Here is a 25,653-nt window from a genome sequence, read left to right on the forward strand (position 1 = left end):
AGCCACAGCTCCCAATTGCAAGGAGACAGTAGGAGGGAAATCCTGGAGGAAAGACACAAGATGTTAAGGTAACAGCTAAAATCAAGAAAAATCTAAATAGACTGAAAACTCAAGACTTTTATAGAAGCATTTTCTCAAATGCAAAACCAGGCACAGAGACAGTGTTTCAATGCATAGTTAAGAAAACAGAGTAGGAAAAGTTTATAAGGAATAAGGAAACCTTTTCAAAGAACGGGTGCCGACACAGGAAGGAACCTGGCTGTTGCCAGTTAAATAAAAACTAGTCAAGAAAGAGGTTTTGAAGGTTGAAACTCATTGTCTAAAGGTGAAGTCATAATATGCCTTTATCCTTAAAAAGTGGTTGGATTGGAACTTGATAAAATTCAAGTAAGAAACAGCATAAATCAGTCCCAACAAATGCCCCTTTTAATCAGGGCACATGAAAATAGGCAATCAGACAAAACTAAATATGTACTTGATCCTGTGCACCTGCTTGTAGTCTGCTTTAAATGAAGATGCTAATAGGATACACAGCCCAAAACCTTGATAGAAGGAAGCTCATCTGTGGCATAAATCACACAGGAACAATAGAAGAGGCCAAAATGGTGAAGAAAGGGCTTTTATGTTAAAGAAAGTGTAAAATCAAAGAAAGAAAATAGGGTCAATCTGTGCACAAGTCACAAGGTATCCCTAGGGAAGGGAACGGTGTTAAGGCTGGTTTATTGACCACTTGAAGATAGTGAAAGTGACTGTGACATGCTGAGAGAAACCCAAAAGGTTTGGAGGGCAGAAAATCCAGTAGTGAGAGACTTCAAGCAGCCTCATGTGCACCGAGCAAATGTCACAACACTTGGAGCTCGTACGCCGTAAACCCACTAAAAGAGAAATAAGTCTGGGTTTATGCTTAGGATTTACTTGCGGGATGTGCTGCAGGGCACAGCTGTCAATGCATTGCTCTGTAAGAGTGACCACATGGTAATCAAATTCAGTGTCCTGTAGAAACAAAATAAAACAAATAAATAAAAATTACAGTGAAGTTCAACTTCAAAGCCGAAACAACATAAAAATGAGGAAGCTTGTTAAAAGGAGCAGCCGCAAGAGTAAAGTGCTTCATGGTATCCTGGAGACTGCATAAAGATATCATATAAGAGGTTTGTTGTGAAGTTATATGACCTATAAAAAAAAGACCTGAAAGACGGTAAACAGGAATGAAAAAAAAAAAAAAATTAAAAATGCCTGCTTAAATGGCAAGGTAAAGAGACACTATTCAAAACTGGAAGTTATACTCAAAGAAAAAATAATAAAAAGATCACTAACTCTATTGTGTGAATTGCAAAACAATCGTAAGGCAGCCCACATAGGAAACACATTGCTAACCTCATCAAACTGAATGATTAAAATTTAACAAGGTTCCCCCGGAAGTTTACTTTCTAAAGGGCACAAGCTGTCTGAAGTGTCTGCCACTAAAGGTTTAGTAAAAAATGCTTTTAAAGCATAAAAGTGATATTCACTGAAAGATCTTAAGAAACTCTGATATGAAATTGCTATGTTATTAAATCTGTTGTACACCTCATTACTTATACTGGCCTTGATACTGAAGGTGGGAAATATATAATCTTTTTTTTTTAAGTTGGACTCATGAAGGGTCTGAGAACTAGAATCCAGAAATCTGGCTTTTTTTACCTATTTGGTTGAACCATGATTTCTTAATCAATAGATCAAAAAAAAAGCATATGACATGCTGGGGGAGGGGGGTGGGTGTCACAAGTCTATTACTGTTCTTTAAATAAATCAAAGTCCATGTGATATGGATGATGTGGTTAACGCAGAGGAATTAATACTTTCACTGTAGTGAAGAATTTAAACTATGCTGTCATGGGACAGGAAGAAGAGTCTGCTGATAGATTAGTAACCAGTTCAAAGATGGGAAATAAAGATCAGGAATAAAGGGTTATGATGGGGGGAAGGAATACCCAGGGGGGTTCCCCACAGGACCATGCGTGTTTGGTGTATTTATAAAGGAGTTCAAAACGGGTAAAGAGTGAAGCAGAAAATGTAATGGTGGTAGAGGGTTTGTGAGCATTGCCAAAAGTAAAAAAGTCTACAAGGAGTTGTAGAAGGGATATACAAAACCAAATGTCGGGGTAATAAAATGGCAAGTGTGGTTCAGGGCTGATGCGTGCAGGGTTAACCAACAGAGGCAGCAGGCGACTGTACCTCAAGGTGTTCAGTGACCGGCTGTAGGGAAGGAGGTGGTGAAGTCAGCCTGGGTAATTCTCTGCAAACCTCAAACAATGTGTATAATGTGAGACATGTTTGGGAAATGAATGGAGAACACAACAGAGAGTATCATTACATGGCGATCCGTGGTGCTCTCCCATGCTGCGTACACTGGGCACTTTTGATCATGTCGAGTTGAAATGAATATAGTCGAACCAGGAAGGCGGTGGGAAGTGTGGGAAGCAGCAACACGGGTTTCTAACGATCTTTATACAAGGAGAGATTGTATGACTTGGCGATTTTCATCTTAAAAGAGAGATGACTGAGAGGGCTATAATATATCCAGACAATCGTGAGTGTAATGAAGAAAGTGAATAGGGGATGATTACTCACCATTTCTCATAACACAAGATCTAGGGAATTTTATATGAAATTATCAAGTGGAATATTAAAACAAACAGAAGAAAGGACATTTTCATATAATGTATCATTCATCTGTTTAACATTGTGAAGCACATTACGGAGGCCAGAAATACAACTGTCTGGAAAGCAATTAGACAAATTAATGAAAGAAAGATATGTTGAGAGCTATTCAATACAATGACGTCACTGCAGGCTCCAGGTCAGGCAGTCCCCATGTCATTGCTTGCTGGAAGCTGGGAGTTTATACCAGGGGGAGTTTCACTCTATAATCTCTGTTTTATTATTTTTTCCACCCAAGTATCTGCTAAGTCAGAGACAGAATGAATGGCTATACAGATATTTGGGCTGAGCTGTTGCAGCCATTTCTACATCCCTGTGTTTTCAAAGGCCTCTCACTATGAGTTTGCACAGCTCTTAAATAAAGGTCACCTAACCTGTGGCCTTATTAGCGCAATACCGACTAATCACAGTGCAGTTGATGTAGGGTATGATGAGTATCTCTGTCATGCCCATCCAGCCAAGATGTGTCTGGAAGCCCTCTGCAGACATGTAGTTGCTAAACTGTTCTTCACCGTGCCCAGCATGCCTTGGCTTTGGCGCTGGTGTTGGTGTTGGCATGGTTGGCTGGTTTGGCTCTTTGGCATGGTGTTGGAGCAAGACAATGTTTGGCAATTGCCCCATGCTGCCTGGAGCAGGGGCTTCTCTTCCATTCAGCCACCCCGTGGTCCTGCTTGGAAACTCCATCTCCCTCTCACCAGCTGTGGCTTTTGTTGGACAGCAGTCCAGAGACAGGCTGAATTGTGTTTGATTAGCTCGGTGACTTCATGAAGTAGAAGCCAAGATTGTTGCAGAAGCCTTTCAGCAGCAACAGCGGGGAGTCCGAATACCCATTAAAACGTGTGCTCAGCTCGTCTCAACTCAGTCATTTTTGCTGTCTCCCTCCATCTCGCCCTTTGTTTTCTTGCCTTTGATTGCAGTTGATGAAGTTTGTATCAGTGTTGTCATGGTGAGTCTATTATGAAGTGGTCTTTTCCCTGGGGACCAGGCATCAGGATCCCTGGTTTCTGTTTAGGATCCCTGTTTTTGTTTCTCCTAATTCTCTGGTCTCTGCCACTGAGGCATGATGGGCAAGTGATGTTTCTCCTGTGGAACTCAGGTTCTCCATTCTGAAAAATGGTAACTCAAAAGTTTTACTTCCTCCAGGCATGCAGGGAGGACATGTCCTGGATTTATTGATTTCCTCTGGATGTGTGATGGGTGATGCTTTAAGGATGGATTTTGAATGACAACTTTATCCGCTCATCTAAACGATTTCAGCGGGAGGTGTGTCAATGTCACAGCCACAAGCTGGTCTAAAATCCAACCTGCCAGTCATTGTGACAAGGTCGTGAGAGATAGGAGGGTGGAGAAATCCCTGAGCTACACACAGTCTTCAGGGAATTACTGAGTGGATCCTTCTGGATCTGAGACTTATTTCCTCCTAGATTTGAGAAATACGTGAATATGGATGTTGGTGCATCTCACGTTGTCATGTGAGAGCTGTGCCCATTGTGAGCTCTGGGATGGGTAGACTGGTTGAGTTGGTGGGCATCCATTCTGGTCAGACTGGGAATAGAGGAAGAGTTATTTTAACAAGACAAGTTTATTGTGCCAGAGAGGGATCTGACTTGCTGCTGCTGCTGGCTCCTCTTTCACATCTACCTCCAGACATCGAGTTCTCGGTACTGAGGATCCCCTTTCTTTGCATGTGATAATTGCTAATGATTTGAGTGTGAAAGTAAGGAAAGCAATCTATAAAGTAAACATAAACTGAGACTGAGCTGTATCTGAAGGGAAGGAGGAAAGCTGGAAGAAAAAAAAAATCCAACCTGGTGGCAGAATAGAAATAGGCACTGCCTGCGTCACCCAGCACCCTACAGTCCCCGTAACTGGTAGCACAGATTTTCATCCCATGTTATAAGAAAAGCTCCGTAGCTGGAGTGTGTTTATCAAGATGCACCACATTTACTGCTCCAAAGGAATTAAGTTTTTAAATATCTTTGAAGCTCTCTGTCTCTCTCTCCCCTGCCTTCACCCGTGTGGAGGGTCCACATATGTGTCATTGCAAACTCACACTTTCACTCACTTGATACACGGATTTCTACTCTGAACTTTGCAGAGTTTGTGTCTTGTGCCTAGGGAAGGAACTAGGGCTCCCTGTGTCTGGCTGATCTTCCGAGTTCATCCATTTCCTCCTTTGCAAGGCGATGGACAGAAATCCCTAATTCTTTCCTCTAAACATCAGTGTATCCATGAAATCAGAGGGAACAGTTCGAGATTATTACAGAAACACAAGAGAAACATTTTTATTTCGGTGTTGTTTGCAGATTAGGAGATTGCTTGGTGGGAACAGGGATTTGCTCTCTCACAAAGCGCTGGTCCAAGTGATGCTTCTTTAGGACAATGCTCTAAATCACTATATGGGTGCTGCGCATACTTTAATTAGATATTGAATCATTGACTAGAAATGAGGCCTCCACATATATCTGAGGTCAGCATCCCCCACCCGGTGTGCCTGAGCTGGCTGCTTCAGTGAAGGCAGAAGGTCTGTACCTGCCCATGACCTTCCTCTAATTATTTGGAATCCATATTATGGACCTTGCTGCACAAGACAGCCAATGCCAGGTGTTCAAATTAATAAGCTGAACCAGGTTTTCCGATCAGTGCTCTGGGCTGTTTGCCATTCCTCTTTCTCTTTGACATCTGATAAAATAACCCAGGGCTTTGGTCAAGGTATTTTGCATTTATGCTATTGATAGCACTTTGGAAGTGTTTTGTTTTTTTTTTTTTCCTACTGAGAAAGAAAAAAAGATGCAGAAAACTGATCAAGTCAGGGAAAAAAGTAATCAGAATGTTGGTGTTGGGGGAAGGCAGCTTCTAAAGGCAATTGCAAGCATCCACTGGAGATCAAGGTCTAGGTTACAGTAGTGCTGGTAATTTGTAGTTCTAGTTAACTCAAAATACAAGCGGATATAGTGCTACCGAGATTTTAACCCATACTGGAACCCATTCAGCCATGGGATGAGCAAGAACAATTCCCCAGCTACCAGCCATTTGCCCACGAGTCTGAATAAAGTCCTATTTAATAGCAGGCTGTGCATGCAGGAACATGTCATCATTATGGCCAAAGTAGCTAAATCCACATATTGCAGGTAAAGCAATTAACAGGTTAGCGGAGGGAGGATCGGTGTGGGACAGGGATTCCGCAGTGTGGCTCATTGGAAGTAAACTGGTAATAACCTGTCACTTGAAACTGCCATCAGGGAAATCCCTGACACAGAGATTCATTTGCTTGTGGAGTACTCTTCCTAATAGAAAGGGCAGAAACACAGAAAAAATAAGGCATGTAAGAGAGGACTGGAAAACAGAGTGTAGAAGATGCTCAAAAAACATACACAGAGTGGAGGGAGTGACTTGGGTCATATGTCCAAATTCTATATTTTCTGGTTGAATAAGCAAGAGGTGCCCATGGTACCCATGTAAGTGCCCATGGCACTTACAGCTAAAACTTTTGGGCTGGACCTATTGTGTCATTAATTTGCTGGTTTCATGGGGAGAGATAGTGGCTGTGTTCACTGGGGTTGGAAGGGCTCTGGTGTCTTCAGCAGTGGCTGGAGTAACAGCTTGGCCATCTCCTCCCTCCTGAGGATGATCCCAGTTGCCCTCACCCCACAGAGTCCCCCATGGGGACTTTTCTTCCTCGCCCTCTTCAGCAGGGTCTTGTTTCAGTGCTGGGGGTTGAAGGTTTATTCGTTTCTCTCTAGATAGCTAGCTAGATATCTGTGTATGCCTTGTGTGCATATATATACAAACCTCACACATTAACTATATTCAAGTGCTATGTAAACTCATATCCACATGCTTTGACGCAAACAGAAACTCTGTGGATGATTTCTTCTCCATACTGATCTCTCTTTCCTTCATGCACCCATGGTGTATCTGGAGTCACAGCCTCTTTATGGCTGTTTGCTCCTAGTTCAGTTGTTCTTGGTCCTTCTGGCTCACAGCATCCTCCTTGTGCACCCTTATTCTCTGCTGCACAGTGATTTTCTTTTGCATCAGGGCAGGGGGCAGTGACAAAAATAATTTTCATCCCCTTCTTGAGAAGGTAATAGTTGGTTAATGTCTCTAAATTTAATGGAGACCTCCGGAGGAAGGTCCCACTTGCCCTCACTCTGCGGAGTCCCCCATGGGGGCTTTCCTTCCTCATCTTCTTCAACAGGGGCTTGTTTCTTAAATTCAACAGCCTCTTTTTTTGATCACTGTGCCTACTGCAAACATGTTAAAAAGAGCAACCACAAAGATGACAGCCTTTCTCCTTGAGTTGAGAGGGGAAATGTTCCCAGTCCCAGATAAAAGGCAGGCAGGGAATGAACCAGATCATCCGTCTGTCTGCCCATCTGTCTCGCTGTCTATCTATCTATTTATCTGTCTGTCTATCTATCTATCCATCCATCCGTCCATCCATCACATTAGTATCATGCATGTGTAATAATCCCGGCTGTAGAAGACATATATCTCAAGGTATCTCTTCAGTCCTTTCCATCAGATGAGAAATATATTCAGAACACAGGGAGAGTTATTGGTGAGCTTGCTGTCGTGTGGATGCTCTAATAGATTTTTTATTGCACTTTCCATACAGAGATTGCAAAACCTCAGCCATCCTAATGCTGCATTTACTTCATCAATTCTGGTGACTGTTAATGCTGACGCTATACTGTTTGGCAGCCTGCATTAAGAATGGTTTGTCCCATGATATTAGCAGGCAGTGAAGCTTTGTGCTGATGGATAAAGCGCGGTGTAAAACCTGATTGGAATCAATCAGAGTAATTGTCTGGATGTGTGGTGGTTAATAGGAAATGTCCTGCATATTATTGGCTGTTTTATATAGCAAATGGATTAGCTTTCTGCTGCCTTTTGTGGCTCACATCCTCTCCTGAGCCGCTGGGGGAGGTGATGGATCTGCTGGGAGGCTCAGGAGACACCGTGCTGGCATTGCACCCTGCATCACTCTAGGAGACATGGAGCTTGGAGAAGAGCCCTGTATTTTATATTTGTCTAAGTGACTATTCTGCATTTATGTCCATTGCTAACAATTGGGCAAAGGGCAACTGTCAGCCTGTTTCATGACTGATGCTAAGCCCAGGTTGCCTCCCAGGGCTTTGAGAGGCAACCTGCAGCAGAGACCAGGAACAAGACTGAAGCAGAAGGCCTCTGAGTCTTGTGTGTGTGGCAGATTCACACACTGGCAATTAAACACAATATTGAATCCACTCAGGTCAGCCTGAAGTCCCTACAGCTGACCTGCTAGTCTGTGTTTCGAAGAAAGTCTGAAGAGAGACCCACCAAGAGGCTATCACCCCTCAGCATCCGACTGTTGGCCCCAGTTCACATGCAGAGGCAGCCTGGGAGGACTGAATGTGAGCAAGCCCAATGCATAGCATAATCTGATTCAGCCAGGGACTAGGAAAACCCATCCTGAAACAGGCTTCACAGACAATTGCAAGGCACTGTGAGATGCCACTCACACCCCAGGAGGACCTAGACGGTGTCTGTCTGATCAGACACTCTCTGATCAGGCAGTCTAGAGCCGAGCTAAAACCACTGTGGTTGCAGAAAGCAAGTGGATCATAGCACCTGGCATATTTACACATAAACTAGGAGCAGCCTTGTTTTCCAGCATCCTCTTCTTCTGGGAGAGGCTTAAAGCACATAAAGGTCACAGCTTCCTCATCGAAGCATCTTCCCAGTCGCCAACCACCTGGCAGCTGTGGATGCATCCTCTGCTCTGCAGCAGGAGGGCACCGTACCCCCAAATGCCACTGAGGGTGTGCTTGGAGAGGGCCAGCAACTCAGCGAGGGGTGGGCTTGCTCGGGGCAGTTCTGCCTGGGCAGCCTCTGGTTGCTGAGGACTCTCAGCATTCTCCCTGCCACAAGGATTGGGTGTTTTTTGCTCTGTTTCGGTGCATTCATTGTTAGGAAGGATAATAAATCCCCACAAAGCACAGGGAAATATCACTTGCATTTCATGAGTAAGGGACTCACTCTCGCCCAAGGTCATGAGAAGTGCCTTTAATTTAAATTCAGTGCTAGAAACTTCTGAATCCCTGGGAAGAGATCTTTCTTGCAAACAGAGCTGCTGATGCTGGCTGTGCAGGCGGGAGGAGAGGGAGAGCAGCCTTTGGCTGGGAGAGGCCAGCTCCCCTTGGTGGTCAGAGCCCTGGGTACCATCCGAAGTGCAGTAGGCTGGGATCCTAACGAAAGAGCTTTTCAAGCACTCGTTTCTTTCCTCAGTGAGTAGAATACTATTAACCTTTAAGGCAAAATTATATTTCGTGCCTCTGGGAAGCAGTAACATTTTACCGAGCTGCACTGGGGAATCAGGTAAACAATTGTTAACTCTCTCCAGCCCCATTTCAAGGCCATTTCAGGGCGGCTGTGTGTGCATGTGTGTGCAACCCCTGCCAAGCAGCTGAGCAGAGCTCTGTACTCAGGAACCCCTAGCTGCTGGAGAACCGCGGTCCCCTGCTGCAGTTCAGCCTGCATGTCCCAACCTCTTTGTTCATTAACTGGTATTCAGTTGAACCCACGGTCCTGGCGTCTCGGGGCCAAAAGCTCTGCATTGCTATTTTACCATTTCCCAGGCCCGCATAGTTGTTGGGCAACAGGTCTGGCTTTTGATGGCTGAGGACATGGTTTGTTGAGAGTCAGGCCATAGGACACTATTTATGAGCCTGTACTGTGATATGTCTCACAACTGGGGATAAAGCTGCTGTATGTGGCACTGCTATTAAGTAATGCCATGGAGGTGAGCCCTGCTGTCTCTGACTTGAATATCCAGCCGTTTTTAGAAGCTGCTTCACCCAACAAACTGCTTGTGGAAGCTTTGGCAGTCTAGAGACTTTGACGAAGTCCTGTCTTGCCCTTGTGTGTGGGATCACAATATACCGAAGAGACGTGCACATTTTGCTGTCAGGGTGAAAAAGGCTGGTGTTGGCTGTGAACTCCTCTGAGCATGCACGTGTGCTTTACGCAAGAGCTTCTAAACCTGTCAAGTGCTGGGATCTATTCCTGAGGAAAAAAACCTAAAGAGGACTAAAAAGTGAGATCCTTCCTTCCTTTCCTTCGTTTTTCCCCCTTTCTTTCCCTTCTGTCTCTTCCCCATTGCATTACTGCAGCTCTACCCTCACGTCCAGCCAGTGCCCTCCCCTGGAGCAGCCCAACACTGGGTGCTGCAGGTTGGGTGGCCAGGGGTAGCGAGGGAGCTCTGAACTGCTCAAGCCTTGGCAGGGAGAAAGCAGGAGCCACAATCCAAGGACAAAGTCAACACCTTGGGTGGAAAATTAAATCAATGAAGGAGCGTGAGCCAGAAAGCAAACGATGCAATGGCAGCAAAGCTGGCTTCCAAATTGAAATGTGTTTGCTGGGGATTGTCCATCGGCTTGGGGAGTTATTATTTCCATTTCTCTAGTTATGAATTAATTTCTAGAGAACTTAATCATCCCCTCCCTTCTCCCCTCCACAACCCCCTCTTCCCTTCTCCTTCTAATTTTCCACTTGACTGGGGATTCTCTGACAGTGAAAATTCAGGCTTAGAGGAGGTCCATGCAAGCTGCTCCATTAGACTGGATAATCTCATTGGAACCAGTGGCTTGAATAATAACACCTTCACCTCATGTGCTGCACCAGATTCAAATGACACTTAACACCCTGGGCTGCGAGGACAGCTATAGCAGGGGAAGGGGTGGGTCGGAGCCTGCACCAAGCACCTTTGTCTCCTGACTCTGCCAACCTCCCCACGCTCCTGAGGACACATCTGCAACCTGAGGTAAATGCTAGTCCAAGCCTCCTCCGACGCAGAGACATCCACACCATCAGGAGCAGAGGCATCCTGAGCTCAGCAGCTCTCTGCACAAGTGGAGCCCAGACCCACATAGTATCTAAGTGATGAAGATTTTTGCTGTCTCAGTGGGTCAGGGATGAATGAGGATGAGCACGCTACAGCCTGTCCTACCAGCTGATGTCCCAACTTCTGCTCTCCCTCAGCAAGTGATGCAGACTGGAGCAGGATCATTTAAGTGGGGCTTAATGCACTTCAGCCTATTGCCAAGTCTGCCCTTTACCTTCACAACATAAGCAGGTAGCCTAGACCTTTTTATGTCACCATCTCGCTACATGCAGAGCATAAGACCTGACTCTAGATCCAACCAGGCTGTCTCAAAGAGTCCTCACCCTGTTTTATAACACATATGAGAGCACAAACACATCATGGGCTCCACTTCTGCTGCCTGGCCTTTTCCTCGGTGCACAGTAAAGACTATTGTTTCCCTTCCAGATGTAATTAAAAGCCTGAGTCCTGCAACCAACCCATAAGATGGATGGTTTGAATCCAGGATTCTGGATTGGACGTTATAGGATTGATCCTGAAGGACTTCAAGTCTAGCAGGACTCTCTTGCTCTTTGCAGATATAGTTGGGCTCTTGTCCATCACATATTATCATGTTGGGAGAAGATGTGCCTCATATGGGTAATCACGCATGACAGCCAACATCATGAAACTGCACTTGAATTCCTAACTCTTTCAGCATCCCCAGCCCTTTCCTACCACCTACCCACACTGGATCCACACTATCACGACTTCACAGCCTGTGTTGGAGCATTGCTGGGCACTGTCGCAGCCAGGAGAAATAATACCTTCTCATGGTGACTTCCATCACGGCCACCAGCACAACCTAGCCATCCTGCACACCCAGTAGTCTCAGAATGGTCCAGAGAGGAGCACCATGCGAGTTATCTCCAGAAACAGCATGCTTTTAAAGGGAAGGAAACTAGGAAAACCCGTGTGGGAGATGGACACCTGGAATGTATAATAAATGTCTCTATTGCCATGCGTCTGACAACCCAGCCTGCCGGAGGTCATTCACAGCGCCACAGCAATTTTTCAGCGTTTAACCCATCCCTTCCAGCCATGCACGGATGAGGGGAAATTCATACATCACGTGCTGACAGCCTTTTCCTTGCAGCTGGAGCATTAGCTGAGATCCCCAGCAAAGCTGCAGGTCAGGGAGTGCTTTCCTGTGCCTCGTGGTGTGAGGGGCAGGCTCAGTGGGGTGTGCCGGACTGGACTAGGAGCTCCTCATGCGTTTTAGAGGAATAATGCCTTAGGACCTCCTTTGGGCTGAATGGTTACAGCAGGAGAGGGATGAGGTAGGGATCATTTCTAGGGTCATCTGAAGTCCCGGTCCTTTTGTTTCTTATGGGTTGGCTCTGGGTGGACTCTTGCTCAACTCCAAACCTCTCTCCAGAGCCAGCTGGCTCACCTTGCTGGGTAGGCAACCACTGTAGAGGGAGCTCAGGCTGCCTGATGTGGCCTTAGTGTTCAGCAAGGAGAAAAATCTTAGGAAGAGGGGAACCAAGCTTGTTCTCTGGCTTTTTGGCTGGAGCAGGCTTGGGCAGAGAAGGGCAGTGAGTCTAAGATTAAAATCCTTCCTGCTCTATTTTTCCTCTTGTTCCTCTGCCCGCAAATTTCCTTTCCTAGTGCACAGCATGAAGGAGCTGAGCTGTGAAAGTCAGGATGAGGCATACTTTGAGTAGGGTTTTTATTGTGATTTGTGTCAGAGCTGGGGTGAAATGCTGACTTAGGTAATTGGGAAGCTTTAGCTCTGACCAAAAGCCTGTGCATCAGTCATGTGAGGGCCTGAAAACTACCATGTGAAGACATTTTATACTTTTCTTATGACCTATGAGACAGTTCACCTGTTGAAGGCTGGGCATCCAGCTCAACCTGTGCTTTTTCCTTGCTCCAAAGAGACAAATGTCCTAGAGATGGATTGGGAACTTCAGATGCAGTCTGAGTGGGGTTGGTGAGACTGCATGGGTGCCTGTCTTCTTCAGGCAGCAAATCCCATCACAGTGATTTCATATCACATGGAGAAAGCCAAGCCTGGGCGAAGAGGTTCCTTGGCTTATTTTTCCCCAGTGAGGCTTAACTTTCCACGTGGAGTGCCTCTCCTCTCCAACCGGAGCTATGGGGCAGCTGGGCACCTTCCTTTCGAGGTCTGCATGGTAATGGGGGCTCGATGGAATTCTCTCTGTGCTATCCTGTGGTTTTATCAGGTTTCTAATTGTACTGCTGCAAATCACGGGGAAAGTTTGGGCCCAGAGGGAAGAACTGTCTCTGCCACCAACAAACACCGGAGCTACAGCACACACCATTGTCTGCTGGCTCTGCTGCCAGGGGACACGGGCAGATGGATGGATGCGCATGGGCAGGGGGAGGAGGGAAGGGAAGGAGCTGAAGACTGACGTGAAAAAGGAGATATCGATGAAGGTTGAAAGGAGCAGTGGGGAGGGAGAGCCTGGTTTGAGAAACTCTGTGGGGTCCCCTGTGACCTGCGCCTTTCTGGGTAAAACTGTTTGGGGCAAGGGATTTCTAGTGGTGAGGGATTTCAGTAAACAGTGTTCAAGCCCAATCAGTCTATCCTGTGGAAATGTTTTCTCTCTTCTTGCTATGCTTCCCCAAGTCAGAACAGCAGATGCTAACAGCAAAAGAGCAATTAAGTTACGTGCTGGCTGAGTCTGGCAGTGATTCAGTATCTGTGTAAGTTGGGGGACCCCTTACAGTGTACTTCCCATGGCTCCCCAAACCTCCCTGCAAACCTCCTTGAATACAGATGCTGTGCTCCTCGTTTGCAGTTTTCCTGCCCTGTTTGTCCTTTAAGAGGTGAGGCTGAAGTGGCACCAAAGCCTCTCACCCATCTTTTAGGACTCCTGGGTCTCACTGCAGTCTTGGCAGTGATTCATGGGGAAACCTCAGGACCACTGATTTGGATTAGCTCTGATCTCTGAGCAGCACACTCCCAATTGTACCTTTCTGGGGGCATGGGCACCTCGCATCATCTTTACCAACAGATACTTGGCATTTGGGCCACGGTGATAGGGAAAAGACCAAATACTTTTCTCCGGAGTCACTTGAGAGAAGCTCCCACGAAGAATTCAGGGATGATGTTCCCAGGCATCTGAATCTGGCCATGAACAAAGAGCTTCATCCCCTTTGAACAAATTATTTGCATCAGCCCTTGCAGAGGAGAGCATGTAGGAGCGCGGGAGAGCGTAGGTGTTATCTACCCAGGTTCTGGGGAAGACACTCACAAATATTATTAGCATGAATAGGAAGGGCCATGATAGGATGCTCTCTGGGAAAAGCAATTTTGTTCATTAATTACTTGCCTTATCTAGCAACCTTGTTCCCTTTCTCTCACTTTCTTCTTTTTTAATTTTCTTTAAAATGACTGTAAGTGAATTCAGTGCTGGGAAAGTTATTTTACTGCCTCCTCAGAGACAGAAGCTTGTATTACTCAGGTAGCCTTCAGCTGAATCTTCAGGGGCTTTTCCATCTTCATTTGAAGCCCAGTCTTTTATGGGCAGATGGCAAAAGATGGTTCCAGGCAGATTCCTGTGATTTGTTTCTTGTAGACCACCTCAGTGCTCTGGATTGACTGTAGTTCCTATGCGTGCCTTTGGCTTGAGTTCTGCCTGCTGCTTGTGATTTTGTGCTCTGATATTCTCTTCCTGCCTTTAGCTTCCAGGCTTGTGTTGTGCCTGGTTAGTTCATCAACAAAAGGAGTCAGAGGGCTGTGATTTAAAAGACAGCATAGCAGAGACCCCGCAGCTTCAGAGATGTCCTTTCCTCGTGTCTTTGACCCTTGCAGGAGGTTGGAAAGGGTCAGTGGATGAAGGCAGGTGATACCCATCCTCCCATATGTCAAACACACATGTTGGCTTTTTTCAGACTGCTTCTACAGCAGGGAATAGGTTTCTCCCAGGGACCTGTACCCTTCCACTAGCACAATTGCTGCTAGTCACTGCTTCGAGTGAATTTGCAGTGTCAGGTGGGATTCAACAAATGCCACTGTTCGTCAGGGCAGCCTAGCTTCATGGCACAGGTCTCGCTGGAAACTGAAGACAATGAAGGTAGAGTTGCCCAGGCTGAAATGCCACCATCACCTGCAGCCTGAGGCTGGGACCCACCTGGAGCCAAATCCTCACTCCAAAGCTGTTCAGTCCCGGAGGCTGACTGATGCTGCAGAGCTTGTTGGGGCTTTTTGAGGTGTCTCTGAACACGATATGGCTGTCATGGGAAGAACAGAGCCTTTCTGTCATGCTGAGCAGGACCAGCTGAGGGATGTATTTCCACACCACCTTCCACAGACCCCCCTTCCTCATTTCCACACTCTCCTCCCCCTGTGCCAACAATTTCCAATTCTTCATCGGACAAAGGCTCCAAGTTTCCAGGCATTTGCATGTGAAATGGTCCCGTTCATCTCAGGCTTGAATGAGCCATAAAAATGCTCATCAGGGATCTGCCTACAGAGGCACACGCATGTGTACACACAAATCGCTTGTCCGCGGCTGCACCCCAGCAGTGCGTGAGCTGGTGTGGTCCTTGGGCCACCTCTGAACCTTTGTTCACAAGTGGGGGAGCAGGTTGCATTTGATGGGCCAACCCAGGGCCCCCCAGGCAAGATTAGCATGGACCAGACAATCTGCAGCTCTGGAAACTTGGGGAGGGGGGTGAGAGAAAGGAGAAGGGGCATGAAATCCCCCCAAAGAAGGGGGGGTGGGATGCTGTTCACGGAGTGCCTGGCTTTGTAGGGCGGGAGATGGAGGAGTAAATCCCTTGCACCCACGCCCCGCGGGGCTCCGGGGGTGGGCTTATTCAATCTCTGCGATAGAGGGAGGAGCCCACCTGGGGACAGAGATAACGGGCGGGCGGTGGGATTGCCGTTCTGCAGCATAAGCCGGGAGAGTTATCAGGGCAGAAACTCGGCTTCTATTACCATGCATTAGAATAGATTAGCAGGCAGAGCAATTAGCATCCTCGCTCTATTTGGCGAAGTGACAGGGTCGGTGGCGGCGGGCAGGAGGCATGCGGGGAAGAGCCAGCTTTGGTAGGGTGGTGTTTCCCTCCCCGAACTGCAGCCCAAGGATGGAGGGGACTTCTGGTCTTTCACCCCGGGACTGTCCCTGCTGGAACATTGAAAAGAGCAGGGGTGGGAGTGAGCTTTGGTTAGTGGTCTGAAACTTTTTGTGGCTTGTGGTCCCTGAAAAATTGCCCTGGAGAGATGCAAAGCTCCAAACAGTGAATTTGTTTCTTGAGTTACCTTTTCCATGTCTCTTCCAGAGAATCCACAGACCTCTGGGTTCCAAAATACCACCAGTTAAAAAAACCCACTGCTTTGGCTTCCCCAGACCACCCCAATGGCCTTTTTCCCATCTTTGCCCACACTCATCTTTGATGCTCAAAGAGCAGGTTTTTCAGGGAGGCGAGCCTGTTTGTGGTTAGAGCCAAAGATGAAAACAAGGGTCCAACTCCTTCCTCCGATGCTTATGAATTATAGGCTGAGGAAGCTTCCCCTCCTCTCACCGCCAGGACAGATTTCCCAGAAATGATCCTGTGCATGATCTCAGCTTGGATTTGTCCTTCTTTTCCCTCAGCATCTCCTACCTTTCTGTCCTGAATGGAGTATCCAGGCAGGGGATAAAATTTAACTCCTTCATGCCAGGGAGAGCTAAATTTCAGCTATCCTCTGACAGGAATGGGGGGCAACCTGGAGGCCAGAAAGAGTAGACAGGAAGGGATGGTTATTTGCCACATCCCCACATAAAGTTTAAGGTCAGTTATGTCTGCGTCTCAACGTTTATGGCATTCCTATTCTTAGGACCTCAAGGGAACCTGGAAATGTCAAAACATTGCTAAAACTGACCTTAAACTTTACGTGCGAGTGGGACTGAATCTCCTTCCTTTTCCTGACTCCAGCCAGAAATTTGCTTTGGCTCCAGCAGAGGGAAAGGCAAATTTCAGCTGCTCCCTCCTTCCCCAGCCTTGCTCCCCCCTTGTGGTAAAGCCATCTCAGGAGACACAAAGCTGGCTCCACACGTTGGTCAGACTTCGGCTAAAACAAACCTCTTATCCCCAGATCCCTTTAATTGCACTGTTCCTGCCTCATCCTTCTTTCCAACTGGGAAACCAAAAACTTTTCCCCAATAAATAATGAAGCTGTCATAGTGCATCTCATCCTGAAAGAGGGACCAGACTAATGAGACTGATTCAGACCGTCACAGCGAGGTAGCTTGAATCTCCAGAGCCTCCTGGAAATGAATGTCTCTCTGTGTCCTGCAGTCTCTTCCCAGACTCCTGTCGCCAGACCTGGCTGAAAATGCCATTGGGAGGGTTCGCACTTGGCTTCCACTGAGCTCCCTCTGCTGACCACCTTGCAAAAAGCATCGCCAACCTACCTGGCTGGTCTTCGAGTAGACATCCCCTCCGGCCTCTGAGGAAGGACTTCAGGCAGGGCAGGGACAGGGAGTCTTGGGCGATCCTCTGTGCAACGTTTGTGCTGGGAGGGAAGGCTGGGGAGACAGGTAGGACATCAAGTGACCCTCTTCCAGAAGCTGTCTGGCTTTGTGTAGAGAGAGGAAAACCCAAGTGATGCAGTGATGCCAGAAGTCTCCCTGTCACCTCCCAGGCTCTGTAGCCTGCCCCAGCTTTGCCCAGGACACGAATGCTGGTGTGGTACAGCACTGAAGACTTTGAGGAACAGCCATCCTTTCTGTTATTTAATTTTGGAGGAAGTGCCCCTTCCTCTCAGGGGCAAGGAGAGCTGCTACTGGGCATCCCCTGCTAGATTTCAGATTCCCAATTTGTTGTTCTGTGCTGAGCTGGGGATGGGAGAACCTCTTCAGTTTGACCCTTGCCAGCCACCTGCAATTGCAGCCTGCCTCACCATGGGCTTTTGCTGGCCTGGGAAATCTCAGATTTCCCCTTGGAGATGAAGAGAGCGAAGAAACAGAAAATCATTCTCTTGCCCTGTCTTGCTTCAGGATAGCTGGGACCATCTGAGCTTCTCAGGGTCTTCAAACTGAGACCTAAATCAGATTTCCCTGAAAGATTCCCTTCATCCCCTCTACCCTTCTCCATGGGAATTTTCCTGAACTTTCTCCTTGGTCTCCTTTCTCCTCTGTCGAACACACCTGGGCAGAGACCACTGGAGGTGGCAGAAAGGTCAGACCATGAAGCATGGAAGAGGCGGTAGTGCTTGTAGCTCGGACCATGGAGGTGTTCACACCAGCCCTGCACGTCGCTGTCCTCACAGAGAGTCTAGGATGTGCAAGCTGGCTGCTGGACCCTTGTTCCCCACCTTCCTCCCCTCTCCCCACGTCCCCATCCCTGCTCCTCCCAGGCCCACATTCTCTTTCTCCATATCCTATTTTCTCTTGGTTGGGCATGAGGAGATTGGGAGACACATGACGACTCTTGTGATGAGAGTCAAGGAGACAGATAGACAACCTGAGAAGAAGAGAGGAAGGCAGGACCAAAAGACCAGGTGAATTTAAGGGGAAGAGCTGAAGAGATATGAGGAAAGCATGGGCAACTGTGCCCAAGCACAAAAACACAGAACTGGGAAAGGGTGAGGAATGGGATGGGGCAACATCTCCAACTTGCACACGCTGAGGACCTCAGTGTGAGTGACCCCACACCACAACAAAATAAACAGGTTGGGGAGGCAAATGGGGACACCAACATGAAGCCTCTGTTCCATCAAAATATCCCATCCTGCCCCGGTGGCCTGTCCCTGCTGGTGTGAATGGGGTGTGCACTGGTTCCCACCTGCCACTTTGAGTTTACCAGCACTGGTGGGAAGGTGTAAGAAAAAGGTGGCTGTGATTATTCTGTCAAAAGGTGAGTGAATTTGTCCCCTGCGGGAAATGTCACTGTTTGGAATCAGAAAGGAAAGCTGAAATGTCAAAACCTTTTGCAAAACAGCGATGGCCGCAAATTACCTGTTTGGAGGCAGTGGAAGGGTGTCATTTCGGTTTGCTGAGCTGACCCAAACCTTTGAGCTGTCTCTCATGCTGCTCCCCCCCACCTTTGGCATCAAATACAGATGCTTCATATCCCTCTTCTTCCCTGCAAGCCCATTTCACTGGCCAGATTATGAGTCTTGCAATGCAAAAACAGTCAAGAGAAAACTGCTGTGCATCAAATGGTGAGGCTTCTCCAAAAAGGATTAATTTGTTTGGATTTTAATTCTGGGAATTCATTTTTTTTTAATGGTAAGATTTTTTTCCCTGAATAAAAAAATTGTATAATGTGCTAATTGCCATTTGTAAAAAAAAACCAACCCCTCTGTTCTGAGTAGCAATGTCTGATCAGATCCAATCACCACTCTTTTGTCTTGAAAATTGTTTTTAATTGACAAAATTGCAGATAAGACCTTTTCCGTTGCCAAAAAACTGACATTTTTTTTTGGTCTCGTATTAGAAAAGTTGGATATTTTAGTCTGCTTCTGGGAAAATTAAGAAAAAAAAAACAACAAACAAAGAATCAAAATCTTCTCCTTTTTCAACAGCTATGGATATAAACAAGAAAGACTCTGTCAGGACTATCTGAATCTGACTGCACTATTTCCACATCCCCACAAAAAAAAAAAAAAGAAGAAAAAAAAAGATTTACAGAAACTTCCTCCTTGGCTTTCTCCTCCCAGGAGTATTTGCCTCTGTTTTGTCCACTCAGGGTGTTAGCTTGGTCTCCAGCAGGTACCACCAGATCCAGCTAATGGTGTGAATTAGCAGAACAACTTTCCACCTCTCCCCAAAGCCTTGTGGCCCCAAGCCACCGGTTGGGTCTGTGGAACAGCCGAGCACCTCTGACTCTGCAAGTCTAAATTATAAGAGGAACTCACTGCATGATCTTATCAGGGTTTTGCATGTCTTTTAGAAAATAATTACCACTAGAAAGGCCAGGCACAAGGGCCATCCTGCCTTTTAAATGCATTTAATTTGTCTTCACAAGTGGTACTAAGGGCTGCCTTGCTGACAGGTATGACTACGGGAAAAGCCCATAGCTCATGAGACTGTGAAGTCGTTTGACCCTAATGAATGGCCAGAGATAAGGCTGAAGATCTTGGTCTGTAGAGCTCTCAGTGCAGCATGTGTCTTCATCCTGGTACAAGAAACGGGAGATGCAGGGGTGCTCTGGCTCAGGTCCTAAGAGCATCTGCAGCTCTGCCAACCTCCAAGCACCCTGCCTGGGAGGGGAGAGCACACCAGCACCTTCCTCTCATTTCCCTCTGCTAAGACATCAGGAGTCACCCAAAGCAAACTCAGGCATTTCAGGCAGTGGTGGGATGGAGAGATGGACAAGAAGTGGGAGGGGCAGAGAAATATCCCCCTTGGAGGCACTTGTCCCACCTTACTGCTCTCATGAGGGATGGCCTCAGTTAGCACTTACTTCTTGGTATCCCAACTCCCCTGCTCCCTTCCCTCTGCAAACAGCATCTTTTCCCCAGTTTTCTCCCCGTCCTTAGCCCCTACATGGTCAGACAAGACCTTCCTATTTCAGTCATCTTCAGCCTCCTGAACCAAGCTCCATCCCCTGCAGATGTTTTGATCACACACACTTTCACGGAATCACAGAATGACAGAATTGTATAGGTTGGAAAAGACCTTTAAAGATCATCGAGTAAACCTAACACTACCAAGACCACCACTATACCATGTCCACAAGCACTTTATCACCATTAGTCCAGATCCCATGAGGTCTGGATGGTAAAGACACAACGCCAAGGTGGGAAGAAGCAAAGGTGCAATGCTCCAGAGAAGTACAAGAGCGACTCTTCAGGGTAAACTGATAGGATGGGGATGAGGGTCTGCAGGACTGTATGGTGAGGGTGCAGCAAGGTTCAGGAGCCCACTGTGCTGGGCATGGAAGAAACAAAAATACAGCCAAAAAGAGGCAAGATGAAAAATGAAGATAAGACAATGTTTTTTGGCTTGTTGGGGTTTCTTTGTGGTTTGTTTGTTTGTTTTTGTTGTTGCTGGCAGTGGGTTTTTTTCTGATAGGATGGTGGAGATGTGTCTTCACTGAGAGGCAAAAGCAGGTGAAAGCATGCACATGGCATGCATGCTTTCTGTTAAGCTGGCAAGCCTGCAGTAGCATGATCTGTTTTCCACGCTGTGCATAGGGAAAACAAAGAACTTGCATGTGGAGGAGTACCCCACTTGACCCTTCCTGTACCTGTTCTATCGAGGTGCATGGAGCTGTTGGGTCTGTGTGGAGTGTTGTGGTTTAGGCCCAGCTGGCAACTAAGCACCACCCAGCCGCTCGCTCACTCCCCCTCACTGGGATGGGGGAGAGAATCGGAAGAGCAAAAGTGAGAAAACTCTTGTGTTGAGATAAAAACAGTTTAATAGGTAAAGCAAAAGCCGCGCACGCAAGCAAAGCAAAGCAAGGAATTCATTCACTGCTTCCCATGGGCAGGCAGGTGTTCAGCCATCTCCAGGAAAGCAGGGCTCCATCACGCGTAACGGTGACTTGGGAAGACAAACGCCATCACTCCAAATGTCCCCCCCTTCCTTCTTCTTCCCCAGCTTTATATACTGAGCATGACGTCATGTGGTATGGAATAGCCCTTTGGTCAGTTTGGATCAACTGTCCTGGCTGTGTCCCCTCCCAGCTTCTTCTGCACCTGGCATGGCACGGGAAGCTGAAAAGTCCTTGACCAGTGCAGCAACAACTAAAACATCTCTGTATTATCAACACTGTTCTCAGCACAAATCCAAAACATAGCCCCATACCAGCCACTATAAAGAAAATTAAATCTATCTCAGCTGAAACCAGGACAGTATCTACCCCTCCAATCAAATCTGTCCTTCAGAATTAAACTGTGCTCAGCCTCTCCAAAGTTTTCTGGGCTTCAGATTAACCCTCCTAACCTTGGACATTTAGACACAAACCCTAGAGGTGGTGGACTGAGTCTGGCTTGGTTTGACCAAGCCCTAGCAAGGCAGAAGAGCCCTTAGCATCTCGTTGCAGAGGTGGAATAGCACCTTACCCCTCTGCAGCTGGTGTTTGCAGAATGTGGCCCCAGAAGGTTGCTTTAGGTCCCACATGGCAGACCTGGGATTGAACCATGATCTCTTGGGTTCCAAACCAGGGCCTTCATCTCATCCTCAGGGTGGAGTCTAACAGTGTAGTCTAACAGGAGCTGGTGGAAGGCCAAGGCTTACGTAAAGAAGATAAGGGGGATATAGGCTGGAAAGCGGAACATCTAAACAAGAATTACTGTACTTGGGAGTAAAGCACATCCTGGAGAAATCTGTAAGCTAATTAAGATGTTTTGGGAACCATCTGAAACAACTAGTAGAAGTGTGATAAGAAGCACCCTCACGCGAACTATCCTCATTATAATACTAAAAGTCACACCCCTCGAGCTGGAGACCCCATCCCAAGCAGAGACCCTTCTTCCCCTTTGAGCATGTGCAGAGTATTAAAGTAGCACTGCAGCTTTAAGTTGAAATAAGAGAAATGTAGACCAATAGAAAACTGCTTTGTGTAATTACTTATGCATATGCATAACTAGGCTGTATAAATACTGTACCTGTATGACTGAACTTTGTGCTAGCCTTGTGGAGCTACCGCCTAGCACCCATCTCTGCGCAGACATGAAATAAAATACCTCTGCCCTGTGTGTATATTGGCGTCTCGCACACAGGGTAAACGGCCTCACACTTGTGGGATAACGAGGGGACCTGGGCTTTGCTCTGCTCTCTGACATGCATGCATCTCTGCCTCACTTTCCTGTCTCTGCCTGGTAACGTTTCAACCTCACAGAGGTGTTGTGAAGTTTAATTAGCTCCAGGCAAAGCCCTTTGAGACCCTCAGATGAGAAGTGCTATAGAAGCACAAAGTATTAATTTAACATTATTAAAATAATTGGTTAGCGGATGGTGAACAGAGGGTTAGTGTTAGCAGTATTTATTCTGAATGGGAGATGAGGAGGAAATAATATTCCTCATGGTTCAGCGATAGGACCAGTTTCTTAGTGTTTGTGCTAATGGTTTGGACAGAAGCAGGACACTAGCAATTGTTAAAGATGCAGCTGATAATGAAATAGCAGGTGTTATTAAGACTTACAGAGAAGTGCTGTGTCTACACCATAATCTTATGCAAATAAGTTCAGGAGTGGAATATGCTCTTTTAGGTGTCTTAAGTGTAATGTGATGCCACTGGGTGGGAGTTACGCACCAGCTAATTATAGCGTGAATAGCACTGAATTAGGTTATATGGCAGTGGAAAGTGATCTCGGCATATTGACAGACCCAGCATGTTAGAGTTACTGATATTTTATTAAAGCAAACCAGTTATTGGCAGTACAAGGTAGTTTTTCTGCATAAGCCATAATAGAGGCACCAGATGAGAGCGCAGCAGAGTCACAGCAATCTCCCAGGGCCCAAAGTACACTCTGACTCTCAACAGAGACAACAGAAATGATTAGTTGGGGTTGAGATATTTCATTATCCCTTTCACAGTCCAGCTGCCATGTGCAGACAGCTGCCTTCCAGGTGACCACTTTTCGAAGGCAGGCACTTGTGTCTGGAAGTACTTATTTATTAAAAGTCCTGTTTGCCTTTATTTACAATTTGCTGAACTTACTTTTTGGACTGCAATGTCGCCTCTGGGCAGCTACCTTCAGCGGCTGGGTGCTTTGCCATGTTTGTTTCTGCATTTCAGCCAACACCATTCAGGGATTTGCGAGGCTGATGCTGGAGGGCAATACTTTGCTCTGCACACGCTGAAACAATTTTCTCTGCTGTTTCTCCCCACTCTTGCGGGAGGGCAGAACATTTTTGGCAGTGCAGAGGAAGACCGGAGGGAGAAGGTTACTTTATGACAGGTCTGTACCTTTTTCTGCTCCCCTGAAAATCCACCACATTTTCCCTCTGAAGAACCTCAGTTGCAGGTGCTGGGCAGACAACTGGGAGAGAGTGGTGTGTAAACGCACAGGATGCTCCACGTGCTCCAGCTCAGGATAGATAAGGTGGTCAAGGAAGAGGAGATGGGGGAAACCAAAAGGCTCTGGAGAAGAACCCCCATCACTCCTCTCTGCATGGACAAACCTGCAAAACCCACCGGCAGGCAGCTCCATCCCTTTAGTCTTGATTTATGCAGCAGCTGGGATCAGTTACCTGGGATGAATTATGCTGCTAGCTCAAGGAAGGAGTCTGTGATGTTGACTCCAGAGCCTGAACCCTGCCAGTGACCCAGAGCCCAGCTCAGTTTGGTTCAGCTTGGCAGAGCTCCCCCATCATCAGACCCAAGCACCAGGCACAGCTGAGTGTTTTGGGGTTTTTTCTCCCCTTTGTTTTTAAATTGAAAACTTGCATTGAAAAAGTTGGACAGTCAAAGTCAAAAGTTAGGAAGTGGCAGAATTGAGGTCACCCATGGAAAAAAGGAATAATAGTGTGTGAACCTGTAATTAAAGTCTGGCTTGCAGTGTGTCAGTGCAGGGAGCAGATTTAGGAGTGCAGAAGCTACTTTCAGCCTGGCAGTAACTAATTTCTGAGAGCCTGACACTGCAACATTAAGATTATATTAAAACCAGGCTTAGTTTGGTTTGGTTTTTCATCATTTCATTATTTGAATGGCAACACACCTTACAACAGATATCAAGGTTGCAAGACACATCAGTCTAACACAGAATGAGTTTTTGGTCTGAAGAGTTACATGTCTTAAATGTGTATGACCAGTAAACAGCAAGATAAGATGCCGATTATTATATTCCTGCTCAGTGGTGGGGCTGGGAATACAAACCACATTCCTAGATGCTTAACCTATACCCATGTGTTGTCCTTCTGTGCAAATGTGCTGGATGAGTTTGCAACCTACTGTGCTATTACACTTGAACTGAGCCTGGGTATCTGCCTGTTTAATTTTAGAAAACCTAGACATTTCTGTTGTGCTGCAGCTGGAGGAAATAAATGAGAGGTAGCAGGACATCTTGAAGAATTCAGACGCTTGTGTTTTAACACTGAGCCCAAAAGGGTTTCCTTCCAAGCTATTCTCAGGAGAGGAGTTCCCATGCCCTGCCGATCTTTGATGGGATTGCTGTGTCTATTTGTTTTATAGAAGTGCTTACAAAAATCTCAGGTCAGCATTTTGCCATGGCTTTCGTTCCACGATAGGGGACTTACAGTTTTGGGAGTAGTTAATCAGCTATCCCTCCAACCCTCTGGAGACTGCACATTTAAAATTCCTGATCCAGCATGCAGCAGCGCTAAAGGAGACTTAATGGGATGAAGGCTCCTAGGGAACGGAGACTGGGAGCTGCAATGTTCCCTGCAATGTTTGAGGGAGCTGCACGATCTCTCAAATCTGCAAAGCAAACCGAGGGCGTGCTGAGAATGGCAGAGATCTCCCTTTATGATTACTGCCACTGGAAATACAAAACTTTCCTCTACCAGTAAGATGGAGCAATTTGAGTTTGAAATTGGGGTGCTCATTTTATCTAGCGTCAGCCACTAGAGAGAAACCAAGCCCTAAAGTTTTAGGCCAGGCCCCAAGCTTTGTAATATTCAGGCTTAGCCATATATTGGGTTGCTTTTGCACGCGTTGCCCTAGATCCCCGTCTGCAAATCCCCATGCATATAGGCACAATCTCTGCTCCAGGGAACAAGGACATTGAGGGGTGATCTTGGAGCTAACCCTCCAGCAGCCCCTGTGCGCTCTCACAACTAAGACTCTGAAGTCTGGGAGTGGGTGAATAATTTAACATCCGCACTTAGTCTTTATAGCTGATTTTAATGGGGGGTAATAGCACTGCTAATAACAAAATCCATTGAAGACACCCTGTGCAAGTCCATAACATTAGCTTAATGGCAAAAGGTAATTGGCATGCAGTTGGAGCTGTCCTTTTGTATTAACCCTGTGGATTTCCAGGCAGACATCTTCCTTGAAGCAATGGCCTTGGCAGTGCACGTGGAGTAAAATACAGATGTGTTTTATGCTAAGCAAATGCAAATCTGGATTGAAACAGGGTGCACCGCTACCAATTCACATTGCGGGCTTGTGTTTACACCGGACAGACAAGACAAGAGACAGTGACAGTGCTGAAAGCACCGACAACACTT

At 46.7% G+C, this 25,653-nt stretch overlaps 1 protein-coding gene across 4 annotated transcripts in view; it reads left to right on the forward strand.

Moving 5' to 3' along the window:
• PLXNA4 (plexin A4) overlaps positions 1-25,653 on the forward strand; it is a 434,060-nt gene that overhangs the window by 293,977 nt on the left and 114,430 nt on the right. The window lies entirely within an intron of this gene.

Source organism: Mycteria americana, chromosome 1 (genome assembly GCF_035582795.1).
Source record: "Mycteria americana isolate JAX WOST 10 ecotype Jacksonville Zoo and Gardens chromosome 1, USCA_MyAme_1.0, whole genome shotgun sequence".
Lineage (NCBI taxonomy): Eukaryota > Metazoa > Chordata > Aves > Ciconiiformes > Ciconiidae > Mycteria > Mycteria americana.